General features: G+C 43.4%; 1 long non-coding RNA gene across 1 annotated transcript in view; it reads left to right on the top strand.

Annotated features, from left to right (window-relative positions):
• LOC141584832 (uncharacterized) overlaps positions 1–22,416 on the top strand; it is a 54,446-nt gene that overhangs the window by 21,393 nt on the left and 10,637 nt on the right. Inside the window, exons 2-3 of the long non-coding RNA XR_012518037.1 lie at positions 10,293–10,410; positions 12,413–12,494. This is a non-coding gene — a long non-coding RNA (uncharacterized LOC141584832). The remainder of the gene's footprint in view (positions 1–10,292; positions 10,411–12,412; positions 12,495–22,416) is intronic.

Here is a 22,416-nt window from a genome sequence, read left to right on the forward strand (position 1 = left end):
TATGGAGAAACAAGAGAAGTAGTAACTGTAACAGGAACATTCCAGGCAGAGCAGAGAGCATGTGCATCCCTGTGCTGGGTCTTTTGGGTCTTTGAGCAGGGGTGTAGGATGTCACTGGCGGATCAGGGGAAGACGGAGGTTGGGGCGGCTCGTGGAGGCCTTAAAGGGCCAGCTGGCAGGAAAAGCCCCAGCATTTACCTGAAGCAGGGCACTGATGTGGCCAGAGCTGGAGCTTAGGAAAGGAAGATTGTGGTAACTGAATGCATGTGCGTATGTGCGTGTGTGTGTGTGTGCACGTGCGTGCACTTGCACATGCTCTGTCTGTGTATGTGTGTGTATATGTGTGTGCATGCATGCTCATGCATGTGCACAGCCATGTAACAAAACTCAACTAAGAACCACCTAACCTACTGTATGGTTTCCTCCAGGGTGAGTCCTGGTATTGGTAGTGTCCTAATTCCTTCTGAAATGATGTGTCATGTGGGACTATACAGCCCGTGGACCTGCAGCGAGGTGCTTGTCCCACTTCACCTGGGCTCTTATTCCAGGTAAAGCCAAGAGCAGGGTGGAGAGATAATAGCCCGTGTCCCATGGGATAGGTGAGCAGTGAAGACCAGTCAGAGCAGTGACAACATTAATTTTGTATTTTCATCTTTGGGAAACCAAAAAGGATGGACCTTAGAAGACTCGTCTGCCTTGGCTCCTTAGCAGAAGTGAGGGAGAGATGAGACCAGAGGTTTATCATTTCCCCACGATCTCAGCCAGATCCAGTTTCAAGGACCGGGAGCTTCCTCTCTGTGCCAAGAAGATGCCCCACTCCCCAACGTCCTCAAATGACTGCAAAGGCAGGGGGACTGTAAGCGACTCCGGAGCTGGGTAATGAGATGAGAGGAAAAAGTGCCCAGCTGTGACATTAAGTGGGATTTATTTTCATCATCTCAGGTTCCCTATTGTATGGCATACTCCTTCACCACCTGCACATACAGCCATATTTTAGGATACAACTGTGAGGGTTTCAGGGCTCTCTGAGAAATAATGGCTCTGTGCTGTCACTGCATAGATGTGCCCTTTCCAAATATACAAAACAAGAAGGTGACCTGCTGATTCAGTGGAAGGCAATAAACCACACATTCAATTAGAATGACATACATTTAATCACAATTGTCTAATGGTATTTGAGATTTCTTATTTAATCAGTAATGAGGCTACCCAGCAATTAATGTTCCTGGAATTGTGGCTGCCCTTACCAGCGCAGTGTTGATTTTAAACAAATCTTTCATTTTATATCCTCTTTCTATTTCTGGAGTTAATAAAGGTGCTCTAATGAGTTGTATTAAAACATCAATTTCTTCTTTTGTTGCACTTACAAGTTTATCATGGTTTTTAATCAAAATACTCAGGTACTCTGTAGGAAAGGGTTTTCCACATCAGATTTTGCCTGGATGGAGAAGCCGAGGTGGGAGATGGTGTGTCTCATTTGTTTCTGACTCTCCCAGCTGTTCGGGCCCTGTGGGAGAGGTTCGAGGACAGGGACAGCTTCACAGGTGACCTGTGAGGTTGACCAGGGCCCTGGGCTTAGAAGGGCCCTAAGCTTGGTTTGATGTTCTGCTATTGCTGTTTTGGAAGTCTTTTGAACAAGGGACCCTTACATTTTCATTTTGCACTGGGTCCTGCGAATTATGTGGCTGATCCTGGTTGAGGATCTATGAGAATGGGTGTGGGTTGTCAGAGGGCAGTGCACAGGAGCCTGCCTCCATGCCTCACCTTGAGTTGGTGCTATGGGATCCCCAGGCTGCACAGGGCAATGTGTGGTGGGCAGAAGATGCTGGTAGGGACAGGGGAGATGAGATCTGTTTCTGGCTTCCCCACGTGGCCTTTTCTGTCCCCAAAACATCCTTCTGCTTGCAGTCCTGAAGCTTAGGGTGTAGAAATATAAAACAAAAGTAGATGTGAATGAAAGGGGCATTTATAAAAATTCTTTTTGGGAGGGGAATGTTTTTTCTCGCAAATCTGTTTTTGAATAGTTACAGCAATGGGTGACATTTATGGAGTACCTACCATGGCCCAGGCACTGTTCTCAGCACTTTACATATTTTATCTCATTTAATACAACAATCCCATGAGATGGGTACAATGATTAATCCTAACTAAATTAAGGAAACTGAGTCAAGAGAGGTTAAGTGTGTTGCCCAAGGCCTTGCAGCCAATAAATGACAGAACCAGGCTTACATCCAAACGTAGGTTCTGGCATGGTAGAGACGGGCTTTGGAGAGAGGCAGATCTGAGTTTGTTGCTGCTTCCGCCATTGGTTAGCTGTGTGACCTAGGGCAAGTCACTTAACCTCTCTGTGTTATAGTTTCGTTACTTGTAAAGTAGAGGGGATAGGACCTATCACAAATAGGGCTAATTTGAAAATTAAGCAAAATAATACATGGATCGCATTTAGTCTGGTGCCTGACATGGTGACCAGCTAAATGCATGGTTGTTTCTCTGCCTCCTTATAAATGTATACCCCAGCTCTCTTCCTGCAGAAAACCTTTCTCATCTGCCCTCATCTCACACTCCTCACTCATTTGCTATACTGTTTCCTTGAGAATTCTATTCACACCAGTACATTGATATATGCTTATTTATATTAATTTGTTTAACAATAATTTGTTGAGCACACAGAATAATATGAATTTAGCAGCAATTGTGCTCTGGCCATAACCAGGGCACTGCAGTAGGTACTATATGATGTTTAAGGCACTCCCATGATTGTGAAGTGTCCTGGCCAATTGAAGAATGCAACTTATGCCCCCAGGGACTCAGAATTTACTTGGGAGGTGCAAGCCATAACAAACACGTGAGATACGAAAATAACCAAGAAAATATTCTATAATTGTGTCAAAATGAGTGTACAAAGGAGAATAAGAGTGTGTGAATTCATTCATTCATTCATATATTTAGGTGTTTGTATTAGGTACTGTGGCCGATGCTGGGAATATAATGATGAGTAAAACCCATAGGATCCCTGTTCTCTTGGAGTTTATATTCTAATAGAGGTGACAGACACTGAATAAATGGAATGGATACACATGTAATTAGTTACAGTTGTATTAAGTGATAGGAAAGAAAAAGTGGGATGGGTGGTTAGTACTCAGAGGATGGGACAGACTGCTACAGACCAGGGTAATTAGAGAGTTGTTTGTGGGAGAGGTCCAATTGAAGAATGGTTGATGTGAATAGCTGGAGAGACAAGATGGGGTCCAAAGGTCAGGACATAGGAACAGTGTTCAGATGTTAATAGTAATAGTCTATACTTGGATTATGCTTTCATATTTCACGGTGATTTCCCATACATGCTGCTTTAGTCAGGATAGATGAAGTCATGCTGCAGTAACAAACAACCCTAATAGACACAGGGTTATATCTTGTTCCTTTACTTGTGCAGGGGTCTGCTCTGCTCGTCATAGTCACTCAGGGACGAGGTCCATCTCAACCTGTGCTTTTAGGATCACCATGGCAAGGAAAAGGGAATGGTGCAATGGCTCCATCTTAGTTGTCTACTACTGCAGAATGCAGTACCATAAAACTTAGTGGCTTAAAACACTGTGCACTTATAATGTCACCATTTCTGTGGGTTAGGAATCCAGATGTGCTTTAGCTGAGTGGTCTGGCTCAGGGTCTTTCATTAGACAGCAATCAAAGTGCTGAGGCACAGTCATCTCAAGACTCAATAAGATCAGGTCAACTTCCAAGTTCAATCATATGGTTGTTGGCAGGTGACCTTCTCCATTAGGGCATGTGGAAAGCGCGAGAGCATTCCATACTCTATTCACCAGAAGCAATTGGCTGGGCCTTGCTCACTCTCCAGGGGAAGAGACCACACAAATGGACACATGGCAGGAAGCGAGTGTCACTGGGAGCTGTTTTGAAAAGTGCCTAGTACAGGATGCTTCAACCTCCATCCAGCCCATGAAGGTGTGATACATGGCCACCCTTAACTTCAGGGGAGCGAGGAAGTACTATAACCCTACCATGTGCATGGAGGTAGAACTGGTGTATTTGTGCAGCCTTGATACAACATAAATGATCCCACAACACAGAGACTTGTTTACTACTGAGAGGGTCTGTGCAGGGTATTATCAGGGAAAAGTTAGAAAGTCAAATTAGGATTTATGAGATTAATTGGCTTGAAGGAACTAGGCAGTTGATGAATATTTTTGAACATGAGAGTAATTTTAACCATAATTTTAAAAATAATGATTAATTGGCTTTTTAAGTGGAAGGAGAAATAGACGTGCAAGGTAAACATTCAGAGGGATATGTATTACAAAGCAAGGTTCTTTTCCAGCCCCAGTGCCTGACTCTCCTTTCCCAGAATGGAACATTTTTTTCTTTCTCTTGTATATCTTAGACACATTTAGGGATAGCTAAACTATATATGTACATATTCCTTCTCTCCTTTAAAATCAATTAGACACGTCTATTGTTTTGTATCTCACTTTTACACCTCACTGTATATCTTGGAGGTAATTTCACAGCACCTATAGGTCTATCTCAGTGAAGCTTTTAGACAGATTTAAAGTGGTGGCCATGTGGAAGAGAGCAAAGAGAACGGAGGAAGCTAGACCAATTGAGAGGCTCGTTCAACAATTCTGATTATTTTCATTCATTCATTCTTCAAACATTCATTTAGGTCCCTGCTAGGCGCTGTGATATCAAGTCACATAAGAAATGATCCTTGTTTTCAAAGAGCTCAAGGGAGCTCAGACAAGTAAACAAATAAATCATCATACAGTGTGCTTGAGTATTGTAACTGCAGTGAAGTGACAGTTGTCTAGACTGGAATGTCTCCATGAGATAAAAAACGTGCGTGTCTGAAATACTCTTTCTTTGGAAAAAATGGCAAGGAGTATGGTTTGATACAGGGTTTCTCTGGGCCCTCCTGAGGGGGGAATTGACATATCTTTCATTTGTTTTATACTCTGCGTCCTCTTTCCTCTTTCACTTGCACACAGTGACACAGTGTCTGATGCAGGCCAGTGTGGCTGAGGAAAAGACTAGGGAGGGCCTCACGATGGAACTCACGGTTTCTCTGTCATTTCTCAACCTTTGTGGATAGAATCTCCACCTCCTGCCTGGCTGTAGTACAAACAGTGAGCAAATTCTTGATTATGCAGGAAGATGAGCCTCTGATTCATTTTTGATGTTCAGTGTTATGAGGCAAGCTTCCCGGCCATCTGTTCAAAGGAGGAACATGGTACATATTTTGATTATTTTATTTTTATCTTAATCAAGTGGCAACTTTCCATCTTGACGCATCTTAACCTGAGCAGTTGTGGCTGGGAGGCAATGGGCTTGAACAGACTGAGGAGGGAGGGGGAAAGCGATGCCACCTGGCGTAACACTGGTGTTAGATGCAGGAGCAAAGGCCCCTCGGCACAGCCCTTTCACCTGCCTAATTAGTGAAGAAATTTCAAGCCCTCCAGTGGGCACTGAAATGCTCAGAGCGCCAGCCTCCTGGGGCTCATTACACAAATGAGGGCAGAAGACAGGAATGGTCAGGATCTGCTGGTTACAGCCTGGTGGTCGAGGGGAGCCTGGGCTGGGAACAAGAGGCATCTGGAGCTGGAAAGGGGCAGCTAGCTTCCTGCAATGGTATAGGGAGGTAGCTGCAAAGCTTCATTAGACGCAGCCCACGTCTCAGTCCTTTACCGACTTTAAGGAATTGAAGTTTTTCAGCCAATGGCGTTTGATGGAAATGTGCAATTACGTTCTAGGAGCTGACTCTAGGACCTCACGGAATGAGTGAGATGGAGTAGAGAGCCATAATCTAGCCATTTGTCTTAGTTCGAGTTTCCCTGAAAACTGAGACTGAAACAAGGATTCAGGAGCAGTGAGTTTATTTGTGGGGTGATCCAAGGCCAGGGAGTGAGGGAGCAGAATGAGCCAGGCAGGGAAGGAGGAAAAGTCAGTCTTGAGCTGGCTGCCAGGGTGGGCAACTGGGCCCAGTTCTGGTGAGGATCTGTCAGGAGTGTCCCCTTGGACACGTCACTTTGGAGCGGAAGTGGGTGCATTTATTCACTGATTTCAGAACCCACTGGTTGAGGTTGCCTTCTGGGGTTGTCTTCAGACTGCCCTGCACGCTAAGACCCTGGAATTTTGGATAAAAATCTCTGTGAGAAAGAAATAGACAGGCAGGGAGCTTGAGGTGGTCCCTGCACCATTCATGGAGACTGGCTCTCATAGCTGTAGCTGAAATCCTAGTGGGCTGAGGGGAAGCAGCATGGGGGCACAGAACGCATCCCAGTCACCCCTGGAGTCAGGAAGTGGGGAGGAGAAAGGTGATGCATGGCTATCAAGAGTTACTGTGCATGAATTTGGTTGGGATAGGGGGCACCAATTCCAGTCCTCAAATTCAGATTTGAAATAAGAAATCTCCAATTATTCCTTGCCCATGAGTAAAGCTAATTTTGGCTCCGTGTTCCCATTGTACTGTGCCAGTGGGAAATCTCATCTCATTTGAGACTCTCCTCCCTGTGCGCCAACTTTCTTATCAGCTCCGTAGTTGGTTCTGATTTCTGTGAGCCACTGGAAGACTCTGAGAAGATATCTATAGAGAACCGACTGTTATGCTTACATTGCACATGATTTTTCTTTTTGTGTGTGTGGTGGTAATTCTTCTGGTTAACTAGTCAGGTCGAACAAACTTGAGTATTTTCTTTTTCGCTTTTTCAGGTAGCTTTATTTTTGCATATGTTGGCGGTCTTCTGTGAATCACTGTGTGCAGAGAATGTTTCTTTGTAAGAAGATGGAATAGTTTTTGTGACTGGTTACTGTCCCACTGTCCTTCCACCAGTGGCTTTGTCCTCTGTGATCTGAGAGCTCGTCCTTGCAGGCAGCTCCAAGTGACAGAGTGGCCTCAGTGTGTGACAACTGATATCTAGATGCTGGCAGTGCTTGGAAGAAGTTGCTGTACGTTCCTTGTTAGTTTAATCATAAATAAGCCTGTGGGTATGTTTATTTTTGACTGCTCAGAAAGACCTTTTAAAATTTAATAAAAATTATTCTGTAAACTTGAATATGTTTTGATATCTAGTTCTATAAGTTTTAACACATATATACCTTTGTGGAACCACAGAAACATAATCAGGATTCAGAGCTATTTCATGACTCTCAAAAAAACTCCCTTATGCTCCCACCCCACCTATATAGCCCCTGGAAACCACTAATCTGTTCTCCATCACCATAATTTTGCCTTTTCAAGAATAAAATCTAAATCTTTGTGTTTCAAATGTTGGCATAAAATCCAGTACTTAAAGTAGTTCTAGACTTGTATTCACACACACACACACACACACACACGTTCTTATCTTCTGGTTTGTTGTGCAAGGATTAGATAGCACTTGCACAAATACGTGGGTTAAGGTGGCCCATGAAGACACCATTAGAAGGGCACTCTTGGAGAAGGTGACCCATTTTGCCGGTCTTCATCAACCTTATTGTATTTCAGAGCAAACAGCTTCACCTTCTTTCTCTTATTCTTCTTGGGAATGTTATAAGGTGACTTCTTAGCACCATGATGTCCCAACAGCAGAAGGCATCTTTTTTTGAGCGTTATAATCAGACATTGGTGCATCTATCTTCCAGTTGCTTGCCAGCAAAATCAATCCCTGTTGATTGGAAGGAATCCTGGCTTTCACTTTTTTTTTTTAAATTGTATCCATGGATTCAACCTTGAGCATACTAGTCTTCCTGGTTAGGGCTTTGGTGAAAATGTGCATCTTGGTAGTGGGTCTACTGGAGACAGTGGATCTGCAAGGAAGATCCAGTTCTGATGAAATTTACTCAAATTTATCTGAAGCTGAATTGAAGGTGGGTTATTGCAGGAAAAAGGAATAAGAGGTCTAATATCACAACTGGGGTTCTTAACTAAAGACTCAGAGGGAACAGTCATCACGGTAATTAGACCACCCAGACTTAGTCAGCTGGATTGTTAGAGAAATCAGTTGAAGCTCTTCTGAACGAAACAAGAGACTCTAAGAGAGAAATGGAACAGAGGACACCTCGCAAAATGAGGCTTTTCTACAGAAAAAGGAGGAGGTACATGACCTCTCTCTGAAGTGCTCCATGGTAACCTTATTCCCCGACACACACACGTACACACACACACCCCTGATAAAGCCCTTTGACTCTTTAAGGCAAAAAACATTAGAAAATTTTCTGTCTCTATTAGCCACGTTTAAGCTTGACTATTAGTGACAAAATATCCAGCACTGCAGTGGCCTGAACTAAATTGAAGTTTATTTCTCCCATAAATATAGGTTGTCCTGAGTTGGCATGCCAGTTCTACAGTCATCAGGAAGCCAGACTCCATGTCTCTTGTTGCTCTCCATCTTCCACATGAAGCTTTTGCCTTGTGTTCCAAAAGGGCTGCTCAGGCTCCAGCCATTATGCTCACATTCTAGAAAGTAGAAAAAGAGAGGTGAAGGAGTTGGGATCTCTCTCTTTAAGGGCTCTGTCCAGAAATCACAGGTTCCAATTGCACTTACCATATCCTCTTACTTGTCTTTTGACTTAGTCAATTGACCTCACTTAGTAGCCAGGGAGGCTGGGACATATGGTCTTTATTCTACACAGCTATTTGCCCAGCCAAAGATCAGAGAACACATATTAGCATAAGAGGAGAACGTGGCAGTCTCCACCATACCCTGCAAAACTAACCACACAAATTCCAGCAGAGAAGAATTATGAAAACAAAATATCCAGCTGTGAGTGTGAACCCAAAGAGCTTGAACTCTTGAGGTTCACCTGTTTGGTGCAATCTCACGTCTTTTACCTTACCCACCTGAGGGTACACAACCTCACCTTTGAAATTTAGACCCAGGAGGTGTGACACCTCCTTTCCTTCTTTCTCTCCAGCATGAATTTGCTCTCCAGGCATTTTCAAAGAATTTTATTAAATACAGTGCTCAGGTATATAAAGAAGAAAACAGAAAATGCCAGATGCTCAGAAACTTACAATTTACATGTCCGGATCTTAAGGTAACTGCTTTCTATTTCCAAAAGGCAGAGGCAAAAATATGCAAAAATCATGATAGGCTTTGTTCCTTTCAGCTGCTCTCAGGTCTAAGGTCTCAGGTAGAGGGGAACAGCTTTACTCTTTTCTGGAACAAGGTACATGATTATTTTCAAACTCTGCCGTCCCACTGTGCTCAACCATTTCGCTCTTTCTGCTCAGGGGCAGGCTTGCTGAGCCTTCAGCTCTGGTGACTAACAGTAAACACTTCCTGTCTGTGCAGGGGGTGATCTTGTCCCTTCAGGTCCATGGGGCAGCCGAACTTTTGCTCCACACCAACTAGTGTATCCTGGAGATCTTTTCATCTCTGCCCCTGTAGATCAAATTCATCCTCTTTGATGGTTGCCTAGATACTCCACTGTGTGTGTAACTTCAGTTTATTTAACCAGACTCTGATTGCTGAATGCTTTTAGGTTCCCATAGTGGAATTACATTTTTATTGACTGACTTTTGAATGGGGGAAGAGCTGGTGTTTAGAGGGGGATGTAATGGAAAGAGCAGGTCTTCAGCAACTTCTCCCATGTCACAATATTTTGAAGGGTGGCTTCACTCGAGAAGTGTGAATAAAAATAATTCAGTAAATTATGGGTGAGAAATGAACTCTTCTAAATCTGCTGGAGGCTAGAAACAGATTAACTGGTGTCCTTGGGATCAGAGAAGAGTATAGAGTCAATAACTTGAAAACTGGGTTCATTGAAACAACAGGGGCTGGTTCACAGACTTTTAAATTTCATACCTCAAATAAAAACTTTGGCCTCTAACACTCAAGCCAGTTGATGCAAAAAACAGAGGCGGACCACAGCAAAAATTCACACTTCAGAAACCAGTAATGCGAAGAGCAAATGGCCATTTGCTTTCCCCACCAAAATTCCCTAATCCAGTTTGATTGCTCTTGAATAGCATTGGCTTAACAGTTTGTAAAGTAAACACCCTTCCAGGTTTTTGGGAGCCCTTGCCTCCCAATTATGTCTGGCTCTGTTTTCCTCCCAACTGGTGGCCTTCTCCTGCCCCATGGAGAATTCAGCTATTCTATTCTTTTACTATCAAAATTTGCTCTCAAAAACGATGGAAAAACTCATTTGCATTACAATTTAAGTTGATATCTAAGTGATATCAGGTAGGAAAGGAAACTGACATATATACGCATATACTGTGTGTGTGTGTGTGTGTGTGTGTGTGTGTGTGTGTGTGTGTATTTTAACAGTGTCTCGCTTTCTCTGTCACCCAGGCTGGAGTACAGTGTTGCGATCATGGCTTACTGCAACTTCCGCCTCCTGGGTTTAAGCCATCCTCCCACTTCATCCTCCTGAGTAGCTTGGACTACAGGCATGCACCACCATGTCGGGGTAATTTTAAATTTTTTTTTGTTTGTTTTTTGGTAGAGATGGGGTTTTGCCATATTGCCCAGACTGGTCTTGAACTTCTGGGCTCAAGTGATCCTCCTGCCTGGGCCTCCTAAAGTGCTGGGATTACAGGTGTGAGCCACCGATGCCCGGCCTGCATATGTGTTTTAATTTCGATTTCTATTATGGAAATTTCAAATATGCACAAAAATAGAGAGAAAAGTGTAACGAACTCACACAAACCCATTGGCTTCGACATTTATCAACAGTCTATTATTTTTGCTTCCATTCTTCACTTATCTCCCCCTATACTTTTTTTTTCTGGATTATTTTAGATGATTTCCCACAAATACAGGAAGGTATATTTAATGAGAATAAATGAGAAGCTTAGTAGGGCAGTGGCTGGAAAGGGGTGAAAAGCTGCAGGAAAGATCCCGGATTGTGTAGCGACGCCTGCCACGAACGTAGAGGAGGAGGCAGGGGCAAGCGCCACGTACTTCCCACTTGCCACCTGCTTTCAGCCGAAGGAATTAAACTCTTCCTCTAATATTTTAGGCATTTACAACTGGCAGGGGAGAATGTTTTGGAGGAAAGAGGGCTTTTCATGCTCCGATCACCTCCAATAGGCAGTTGCCTCTTCCTCTACTATCCGCTTTGTATCATTTTTCCAGCTCCTTGATGTGGTTTGAACAGAGTGGCTGTGAGTGGCAGTGGCACACAGGCTTGCCGCGGTGAGTCTCTGTGGAAGGGAACAAAGCCAGGCAAGGCTTCAGGTGACAGGCTGCCTGCCACCGCGTAAGAGGAGGGAAGAACATGCCATTTGGAGGGACCGTGGGCTTCCAGCCTCCTGCAGGAGGATCAGCAGCTGCCAGTGGCATCCAAACTCCACTTTCTGCACAAAATAAAGATGTCACAGGGACAGAAAAATGCCAGTCAATTGCCCTTTGATTTTCTAGTCTACCCCAGCAGCAGTATCAGTTTTGTCCTCCAAACTCATTTCTGGCAAAGCCTATAGGGCCCAAGAACAGCTTTTATTCCGTGTGCATGTAGAGGGTGTGATGTGGGTGGGAAGGGGCGCAGTGGGAGGGCCGAGGGCTTGTGGGGCTGGGCACAGTGGCATCTTTGGGAACTGCTGCCACCCCCCCCCCCCACATGTTAGGCTGTGTGTTCTAGAAGAGTCTGCAGGATTACTTGGCTATTTGAGGAACAAGTGTTCCTGGGCTGGATTTGCCGGCACCGGTTAGATGGCAGGATGGTTCCGATTCACTGTTGAGCCTGACATGATGGCAGGAGCCCAGAGGGGCCTCAGGAGGGTTCCCAGGCTGTGCAGATAGGTTCATTGTGTCCTGTGCTGCCCACACAATGTGAAGGGCCTTTAGGAGAGAAACTGTTTGCTCACAGTGATGTCTGCCATTGGCCACATGGGCCTTGCTTGAGTCTGGTGAGCTTTTTTTAGTGCCAGGGAACTCATGAAGACTATTATCTCTCTGGCTTGAGCTAAACAGAGGCCATAAGCCCTCTACTTCAGCATTTTCTAAAGTATATTATGCTATGTACTAAATCAGTAGAATTAGGATGGGTAGGGGATGTTTGTGTGGTACAGCACTCCACCCATTCTGTGGATGGATAGTGGGTGAAAGAGTTCCATGATGAAATTAGTTGGGAAATTGTAGGATGAACAGGCCTGTTTGTGGCAGGACTTTTGAGGACCTTTATTATCCCAATATGCATTGTGACTTTCTAAGAGAGGGCTATCATAGGCTGTGCACCTACTGTTTGTTTAGTTATAGAGCCCTTGCTACAAGTGTTTCACCAAACTTACTTTGGGAAATAGAGTCTAACTTGAATGAAGATCCATCCTGCTGATTTTCTAAGCCATCAACACCAAAAGACCCACAATCTATACATCTTTCAAGTAAAACAGAAATAGTTTGACATTTATATTGTTATAAGCTCTTACCTAAAGAGTGCTGAAACTTTAATTGATCATGTATTTCCTTTCTAGTTTATTAAAACCTCCAATTTGTATCTGCGCAACTCAACTTGTGAGCCTGGAGCCATGTTTACTCTTCTGAGGACCCTGAAAGGTAGGCATCTGCAATTTACAGATGGAGACACAAAAGCTCCGAGAGGTTTAGCCATTGGCTCAGGGTCTTGCAGCTGGTAACGGAGATGCAGACATGGGTTTGTCTAGTCTTTCTCTCAGCAGGTGAAGGAAGGGAAGGTTTTCCTTGCTTGGTGTCTGTCTTGCTCACAAGAATATAAACACTCTCCATGAGGGCAGGGACTTTGTTTCGTTCACCTCTGAATCTCCAGTGCCCAGCACATGGTAGGTACTCTGAACATGTATATTCAAGGAAGGAATTGTTATCCTCTCATCTATGCAATAAATATGTATTAAATGTCTCTTCTCCGTCCCCAAGGATGCAGGTCTGAGAAAGTGCAGATGAAAACGCAAACTTGGTGAGGCCATGTCAAACAATAAAGCCAAGCTGTTTTGGGGCACAGAGAAAAAGGGGTTCACTTTGTGAAAGTGTTTGAGTGGTGTCTCTGAATCCTGACTTCTTTTACATTTAAAAGAAAGAAAAGAATATTAGGCATATGCGCCTGGGGAAAAATCATTATCATAGCACAGAAAGGTATGAAATAAACTGTAAGTCTTCCTCTTCACCTCCATTGCTAGTCCTATTCTTCACTCAACTTTTTTTGTGGCAGGGGAGGGAGTGTTGGTGGCGGTTTTGTCCACAACTCAAATAATATGCTTACATTTGCATTTCTTGATTCATCAGTATGAAGCAGTAGCTATTGACTCCTCCCGCTGATAGATGAGGCATGTATCTCCCCAACTTCTGCCTGCCGATTTTTGTTATATTTTTATTCTTCTATGTATTTCCTCTATAATTTAAAATAATGTGCCTAAACTATCATTCTTAGATTCATTAACTTAGTATCTCTTGATTCTCTTTCATGTAGTGTAAGGAAATTAACCCCATGTTGCCTCCTTTCTCTTCCTCTCAAGATTGATCAGTGCTAACTTTACTTTTATGTTGTCAAAGTGTAGAACATTTACATTTCATGTTGTACCCACAATTAGTCTCTTTTATGCTTTGTTTATATGTAAGTTGATGCTGGAAATTGAAAGTCAATACATGGCTTTCACAGTACTGTGATTTTGTAAATATTGTTCGATGCAGAACCAGAAGTGTTTGGCTTTATGGAGGAGGCAGAATCCTATGTCCAGATGTAATCTTTGCTGTTCAAAGGAGGTTGTTCCAAGCATCAAGGTAAACAGAATCTTGCTGTATGCTAACAATTTTTCAATACAGTAACTCACTTTCATTTATTTCTTATCTGGAACTTGAGTCTCATTCTGGAATTTATAATTGCGTGTGTCTGTTTTCCGGTTGACATGCCTTCACCATGTTACTAAGAATTTCCAACTTCTTAATCGTTCTATTTGGAAAGTGGCCAATTTGGAGCAGACTTTCTAGTTGTGTCATCCTGAACTTTTCTGATGCACTCCTTAGTTCTACCATTTGCTAGATCCTATATCTTTCTTTCTTAGGTTTGAGGGACTGAATAAATAAATGGATAATCACAAAACCATATTAAAAAACAAAACACTGACTCACAAGCTGCAGCAACCATCCCAGGAAACCAATCCATTATCTACAGCAACCAGCCCAAGAAGCCAGCTTATTGTCTGTAAGTCAGACGTGTAGTAAGTCAGATCACTGTTGACGGCACATAGCCCAAGAAACCTAACAATAGCTTCAGAAACAATGGGCCTCAAACAGCCAGGACTTGATTAATATCTGACAGCATCCTTAATTTTTGCCTCTGCATCCAATTTGGTACCAACCAAAGAAAGCCAGATATGCACCTGTAATCAATCCTACGGGATGCTGAGCTTCTAGTTAGTCCACCTACGATCTCTCCATGCCAATAGCCTCTGATCAGGGCACACCCGAAACCTTTCTGTTTTTCCACTATACAGCCTTCCCATTTCTCTGCTTGTTTTGAGTCTCTGCCAAAATGCAATGAATGACGGCTGACTTCCTTGCAAGAGCCAGCTCGGAATAAATAGCCTTCGCTTGTTCTCATTTGGTTGGTGCTTGTTTATTTCCACAGCTTTCTTTTTGTTTGTTTGCTTTGTTTGTTTGCATATCCTTAGGCAATTATTTTTTCAGGTAAAATTTCTGGGTCTTGGCAGGTCTGAAAATATCTTTATTTTTGTCCTCTTACTTGGCTGACTTCTGGGTTCAAAATAACTTAACTCAAAATTTTGTAGGAATTACTGCACTGGCTCCTAACATCCAGAATTGTTGTTGAGAGGATTATTAATCCTTTGTAGGTAAACTGTTTCCTCCTGTGGTTTTAGAAACTTTTCCTTATCCATGTTCTGAAACTGCATGAGGATATTTATGTCTAAGTATGAATCTTTTGAGAATTCCTGCCTAGCACTTGGTGGGCCTTTTGGCATTGAGACTTGAAATATTTATTTGATTCTTTTCTCCCTTCCTTTCTCTTGGTTCTTTCTTTCTGTCTCGACTTCTATGAGACAGATATACGCTCTAATTAATCTTCTATGCCTCTTATTTTTTCCCTTATATAATCTTTGTGTTTTCACTTTCCATGTTAGAACATTTTCTTGTATTGCTTCTTCAATAGTTTTATATATATGGAAGTATATGTATATAAAATGTATATTTATATATGTGTGTATGTATATATTTATAGATATAAAAATATAAAAAATATATATGTGTATATGTATATATTTATATATGTGTGTATGCATATATTTATATATAAAAATACATATATTTATTTATATATAATATATATTTATACATACACACACACACACACGCACACACACACACACACACACATATGACCTCTGCCTTCCAGTTTCAAGTGATTCTCTTGCCTCAGACTCCCAAGTAGCTGGGACTACAGAAGTGCGCAACCCTGCTCTGTCTAATTTGCGTGCGTGTGTGTGTGTGTGTGTGTGTGTGTGTGTGTGTGTGTGTCTGTAGAGACATGGTTTTACCACGTTGACCAGGCTGGTCTCAAACTCCTGAGCTCAAGTGATCTGCCCATTTCAGCCTCCCAAAGTGCTGGGATCACAGGCGCGAGCCGTTGCGCCCGACCTCTTCTTCAATAGTTACGTTTTTATGGCACCTTATTCTTTATGGACGTCATTTTTTCTCAAATCTCTTTGGGGTTACTCAATTGCATTCTTTTAGAGTGCAGTGTATTTCCTCTATTAGTTCTGTTTCTTCAGTGACCTGTTTGTTCCTTCAAGCTGCTGGTTCCCTTGGGTTCTCTTTAGGGTTTGCTGATTCCTGATTGCCTGTGCATATTTATGAGTGGAGGGATGGGTTGATTAGCATAGGTGCCTTCTATGTAGATTTCCTTTGCTATTACCTTTCTCTGGCAGGAGGGGGCTGAGTGCATGTATGTGGGCCACGTGAACGCGCAAGCTTCATTTTGGGGTGTGCGGGTAAGGAGCAGTAGGCAAAATTGGATAATCCTACTTTGGGATGATAATCCCATAAAGTCTTACCCGTTTCCAGGAAGGGCTCCCAATTTTTTTCCAAATTTTAAGCTTCAGGTTGAGGGCCAAATGCCGCTTGAGGGAGATTGACTTTTGAAGTCTTCTGAAGACCTCACTTCAGTCAGTGAACTCTATGGCAGCTCCTCCCCAACTCTAGGTCTCCAGCTGCTGATTTTGGGGTAAGAAATGTTAACAGGGTGCCTCTGCTTTGAAAAACGGCTCTTGTCTCACTGTAGCCCTCTGTTACTGTGGTTTGCCTAGAGATGATTTAATTCACCTAATGACTTCTTTTTCCTTTCCTATCCCTTCTCCTGTTCTCAGCACTTCCATGAATTAATATCCTTTTGTACTTTTAAAATCGTCATTTTGAGGCTGGGTGTGGTGGCTCACACCTGTAATCACAGCACTTTGGGAGGCCATGGCAGGTGGATCTCATGAGGTCAAGAGTTCAAGAGTTCAAGACCAGCCTGGGCAACATAGTAAAATTCTGTCTCCAATAAAAATACAAAAATTAGCCAGCTGTGGTGGTAATCCTGCCTACTTGGTAGGCTGAGGCAAGAGTATAACTTGAACCTGGGATGTGGACGTTGCAGTGAGCTGAGATTATGCCACTGCACTCTGGCCTGGGTGACAGAGTGAGACTCTATCTCAAAAATAAAAATAAAAATAAAATTGTCATTTTGGTGGATTTTTGGGGTGGTCTTCTTTGTCTACTCACCTTTCAATGGGCTCAAGTGCATTTTTTGGTCAGACTCAGAGTGGAAATAGAACAAAGATTCTCTGATTGAAGGCAAATCAATTCATTGTGTATTTTATTGCCATCACCCCAAAGTACCCTGCAAGGCACATATAGAGAACATGGGGCAAAGAGGTAATGACAAGCAGGGCTGGGGGTCCCTTTGTCCTTTACTGTGTCCAGGTGATTTGGGAGGATGGCAGATCCTGAGGGAGTCCACCTGTGGCAGGGGGAGATTTGCAGGGCTCTGCCACTTTCCCACCACTTTAAGGATGCTCAAATAATATCGCACAGAAACAGTGGAATTTGTTTGAAAGGGCACTTGGAGTTTATTTCACTCTTTCCTAGTTTCTTCCCCCAAGCAGAAGTCAGAGTTATGGTAACCTAACTTTGTAATAACAAGTTATATATGTTTCTCAGACAATTAAAAAATATGTTCACAAACAACTTTGCAGAGAGAGAGAAAAATGAACTCTGCAAAAAAGCTGACTCAACCATTTTGTGAACTGATTAGAAAAAAATAAGATTCTGGTGTTATTCCTTGTATATTGTGCATGGATTTCAAGGAGAGAGAGAAGTCATTGCCTGGCATCCAGTCTAGAGTGGCTGGAGTATTCTTCAGATTCAACAATGGCAAAAGCTAAGGGACAGTGAGGCTAAGATGTCAGACAGTGTCTGCAGCTCATTCCAGCAGGAGCCAGAGGTCCTTACACTGTGATAGGGCATTGGTTCTGCATGGATAGCACATCTTTTCCTATAGTGAGCTCAAGTTCATGGCAGGGTCACACAGCCAGCAAGTGGCAGAGCTGGGATTTGAACCTAGGACTCTTTGATCTCAAAGGGTGTATCCTCTCTTCCACAGCATTGCCCTGCATCATTTCTGCAAAAAATTAAGCAAACAAAAGGCAAGAATAATGTGCAGATCAGATGAGCATGGGTAGGAATAAACTGCAACTCACCACTGTGGTTCAGGGAAAGGAGTGCTCAGCGGGGCCGAACAGAGTGTGTCCCGTCCACATCCCACACCAAACTCAGGGAGGCACAGGCCTAGCCTAGTGCCAAGTGCTCAGTCAGCGTGTGCTGTTGAATGAACAAGATGGGGCAGCCAGAAGAAGTTTTGTGGGAAAGGCAGGATTTGAGCTGGGCTTTGAAGGTGCGTAGGTCTGGGAGGATGGAGAGGGCAGAAAGAACATTCCACAGCCAAATAAACAGGATAGAGCAGATTATGAAGGTGGGAGTAAAGAATGGGGTTGCAAACCCATGGCAGATCAACTTGAGGGAGCAGCAAAGGCTGAGTGACAGCAAGCCCTAAGCATCAGTAACAGAGCCTGGAGAGAAAAGGATGAGGGCATCGATTAGTGGGAAGGTTGTGCTGTCTTTAAATATGTAGCCATGAACAAGATCCTTTGATTTCTGAAAATGAATAAAGTTAGCTAATCCAATGAATTAATAATAATAGCTATTTTACTGTATCCTTACCATGACCACAGAATTTGCTAAGTCCTTTACATACATAACCTGAGCTAATCCTAACCTCAGTTTTGAGGTAGATGACATTATCCTTGTATCAAAAGAGGAGGAAATGAAGGCTTTGAGAAACTCAGAGAGGTGAAGAAACTTGCCCCAAGTCACACAGCCAGCAAGGACAGGGAAAGAAGTTAAAGCCAGTTGTGTCTGCTTCTGGACTTCTCTTAATGGCCAGGTTTGACTGCTTCCCACAACAGGTCCATTGGGCTCATACTGCAAAAATGGCAGCCCCTGGATGAATGGGAGGCATGTCATCTGAGAGGCAGATTGGGGCAGGTTTCTAGGAAGAATAGTCTCGCTTTGCCAAGGACCAGGTTGGCACAGTTTGACTGCTGTGCATTACTGCAGGGCACAGAGCTGATGCCCTCAAGGTCAATTCCAGCCACATTTCTCTTTGATTCTATTACTCAAAGGCTTGGAAACAACCTCAGAGGAGTAAATAAATGAGGGAACAAAGTATTTGCTCTCCTCTATTAAGCCTTGGCTGGGAGTCTTTCTTCCACACTCCTCACATGCAAAATGCAGTTTGCGGGAGCAGATTAACATTTCAAACCACTTCGTGCAATTAGACTGTAACACCTGGTTTTGCAATAACTCTCATTTTCAGCGTGTGCTGAGAGGTTTTTGAAATTCCCATGCTCAGTGGATTACCCTAATGGCTGGTCACCAGCTGTTACATTGGCATGTTGCATGACAATTTATTGCAGCTCCCCACAGGCATTTGGCAGAGGCCCCAGCAGAATCAGGTAGCAGGTTAAAGCTGAAGCCTTCACTTCAGCCTGTCACGTGGGACCCAGGATCCTCTTCGGCAGTAAGTGGCTCAGGGTTGGGGGAGAGTTTCAGGAACTGGAGACGGTGGAGGGCAGCAAGAAGAACCCTTCTTGCCTCAGCATCTGGGCTGATTAATCAAAGCCAAAGGTGTGGGCAGGGGGCAACTTGAGGATGGGAGTTTGAGAGATGCATTATCTGTGAAACTGTATACCGCTCTGTGAAGCCCATAGCCACACATCATTCATGGGCTTTATACCAACATTATTGACAGAGAGAGAAAGCTTTGGAGTCTTTTTTAACAGCAACAATCACCCCCTTGCCCCTGCAAAAAACAAAAACAAAAACAAAAAACAAAAAACCAACCAAACAAAAACCTAGGATCTAGACAGAAAGCAGACATTTGTTGGTTTTCCTCAGGTGCCCTGACATCAAGCTGTCTTTCCCATTGTGTGTAATATTGCTGGGATGCAGGGCCCCGCCTCTGTCCTCAAAAACCAGCTTGGGGAGGTTCTCTGTGTCCTGGCTCCTGACCTCAGGATGCAAGCTTGGGACTTGAGCCGGGCCAAACACACACTCCCATCCAGGACTTTGAATTTGATGCCAAGACTTCAAAGATGCAAATAGAAAGGTGAAATAAAGGATAATTATTATTCATCCATGGGAGCCACGGCAGCATCTGGAGGTGGCAGTGCCCTGACAAATGTCTTTACTAAAGTGTGGCCATATTACCTGCTCTCAGATGCTTGCCTCATGGCTCCTTCCAGGAGTGGGGATCAGTTTCAGAAGACAGTTGTTGAGTCTAAGAGCTCCTCAGAGTCATCCATGGCCATTGTCAAATCAAAAACAAATCTGGACTTAGAATAGATTTTATTGGAAGGATATTTTTTCAAGGAGTGGGATAGGAAGGGATTATTGCAATAGGGAGAATGCTCTGACCATAATAGAGTCATTCCTGCTTCTCCAAGAGGGACATGTTCCATGACCCCCAGTGGCGCGTGAAACCATGGATAGTAGCAGACCCTATATATTTTATCTCTTTTTCCTATACATACATATCTATGATAAATTTTAGCTTACAAATTAAGCACAGTCAGAGATTATCAATAGTAACTAATAAAAATAGAACAATTATATCAATATACTGTACTAAAAGTTATGTGAATGTGGTCTTTCTCTCTCTCAAAATATCTTAGCGTATTGTACTTGCCTATGCTTTGACCACAGTTGGGTAACTGATGCTCCAGAAAGCAAAACTGTGGATAGGGAGGGGGACTAAAGTACCTGCAGGTCTCTCAAAGGTTAGGCAAAAAGGGTTTTTCTTTTTATTTATTTATTATTTTTTATTTTTTTTGAGACGGAGTTTCACTCTTGTTACCCAGGCTGGAGTGCAATGGCACGATCTCGGCTCACCGCAACCTCCGCCTCCTGGGTTCAGGTAATTCTCCTGCCTCAGCCTCCTGAGTAGCTGGGACTATAGGCACGTGCCACCATGCCCAGCTAATTTTTTATATTTTTAGTAGAGACGGAGTTTCACATGTTGACCAGGATGGTCTCGATCTCTTGACCTCGTGATCCACCTGACTCGGCCTCCCAAAGTGCTGGGATTACAGGCTTGAGCCACCGCACCCAGCCCGGGTTTTTCTTTTTATAGGGAGGAGTAAACAAGGCTAGAAAGAACCATTGTGAAGATGTGGAATGAGAGGATGAGGACAGCAGTTCAGAGAATGTTATATTCTGAGACCTGCCTACTCTCAGGATAAGCCGTCTGCTGGCTTAGGGTGAGGGCGAGCCAAAGTTCAGGGACCTGGGGGAAGGGGAGAAACAATGTTTGATTTACAAGTATTTTGTTTGGATTGTTTCTATTGAATGGTTGGGGATGAAATGGTTCAGGTGATCATTTATAAGGCAAAAAATGAGAGTTTGGAGAGTCTATGTCTGGCTTTGTCACAGATGGTCAAGGGAGGCATCCATGGGTCTTATGTAAGTTATAAGGGGTGGGTGTTCTTTGCAGGACGCCATTCCCTAAAACACAAAAGGCTGGAGAACTTTTTTTTTTTTTTTTTTTTTTTTTTGAGGCAAGTCTCTTGTTGCTCAGGCTGGAGTGCAATGGTGTGATCTCAGATCACTGCAACCTCTGCCTCTTGGGTTCAAGCGATTCTTTTGCCTCAGCTTCCTGAGTAGCTGGGATTACAGGTGTGTACCACCATGCCTAACTAGTTTTTTGTATTTTTAGTAGAGATAGTGTTTCATCATGTTGGCCAGGCTGGTCTCAAACTCCTGACCTCAAGTGATCTGCCCACCTCGGCCTTCTAAAGTGCTGGAATTACAGGCATGACCCACTGCACTGGGACCAGTGTGGGACTTTTGAACCTTCCATGCTTCCCAGGAGCACAGGGCTCAGGTGAAATTCAACACCGTCACAACAAACCTGGCTGCTAAGAAGAAAACACATATGGGAACCCTCTACTACTGCTGGGTCATCTTCCAATGTGATCTCAGTGATCAGCCATGGAGATGGTTACTATTATTACTCCCACCTTAGGGACAGGTGCAGAATGGAGCAGAGACTGAGGAGCTTCTGAGGCACCACCCCAGGTAGTGGCTGAGCTGAGACCTGAACTCCAGTTTCTCAGATTCCAGCCCAGCTCACATTCCTTGGCACCATACTGCTTTTTCATGTGGGTTCAGTCAGTGACTTATCAAATAAATCTGGTTTAAGAAAGTCACTAGCACAATTATTTAATATTGTAAATCATCCGTAGGTATTTGAGGAAATTTTCATGATGATTATAGTCAGTATACAACAGAATATGAAAGTGGAGATCAGTTACAATTTCAATTTCCTAGAATAAAATTTTGCCCTATAATTTCTATGCAGTCATCAGCACCCACTCTGTTTAACAGGCTTGGTTTCTAAAGAAAAAGGACCATATTAGCACAACCATTAAGTCCCGACCATTGCAATCAATGCTGCTGCAAGCCTTCTTTACCAAAATAACAGTTCTTCCTAAGGAATGAAAGAGATGTAAATCCTACCATACCTTTTTCTTTATATGTTTTCAGATTTCCTACCAAAGAACCCCCTCAACAAAAACCATGGTGATGAAGTGTTTCATATAGCATCAGGATGGGAAAGCAAACGGAGGCTTTATTTTGGTTTTGAGAAAGCCATACCCCTGAGAAGGTTCTGGTCGCACATGATTGCGACTGTGTAAGAGGAATCTTCTTGGAACATGGGCTAAAAATAGGATGCTGCAGAGAGGAAGCAAAGGGACTCAGAGTTCTGTGTTTCAGACAGCACTGGTCCTTTGGATACCTCAAGGCTAAGGGTTACTGCCTGCACTGCTTCCTTCCTCCCGCTGCTCCCCCAGGCTGTCCAGGGCTGATTCTTGACCACCCCTATTCATACAGT

Source organism: Saimiri boliviensis, chromosome 6, assembly GCF_048565385.1.
Source record: "Saimiri boliviensis isolate mSaiBol1 chromosome 6, mSaiBol1.pri, whole genome shotgun sequence".
NCBI classification, from domain to species: Eukaryota; Metazoa; Chordata; class Mammalia; order Primates; family Cebidae; genus Saimiri; species Saimiri boliviensis.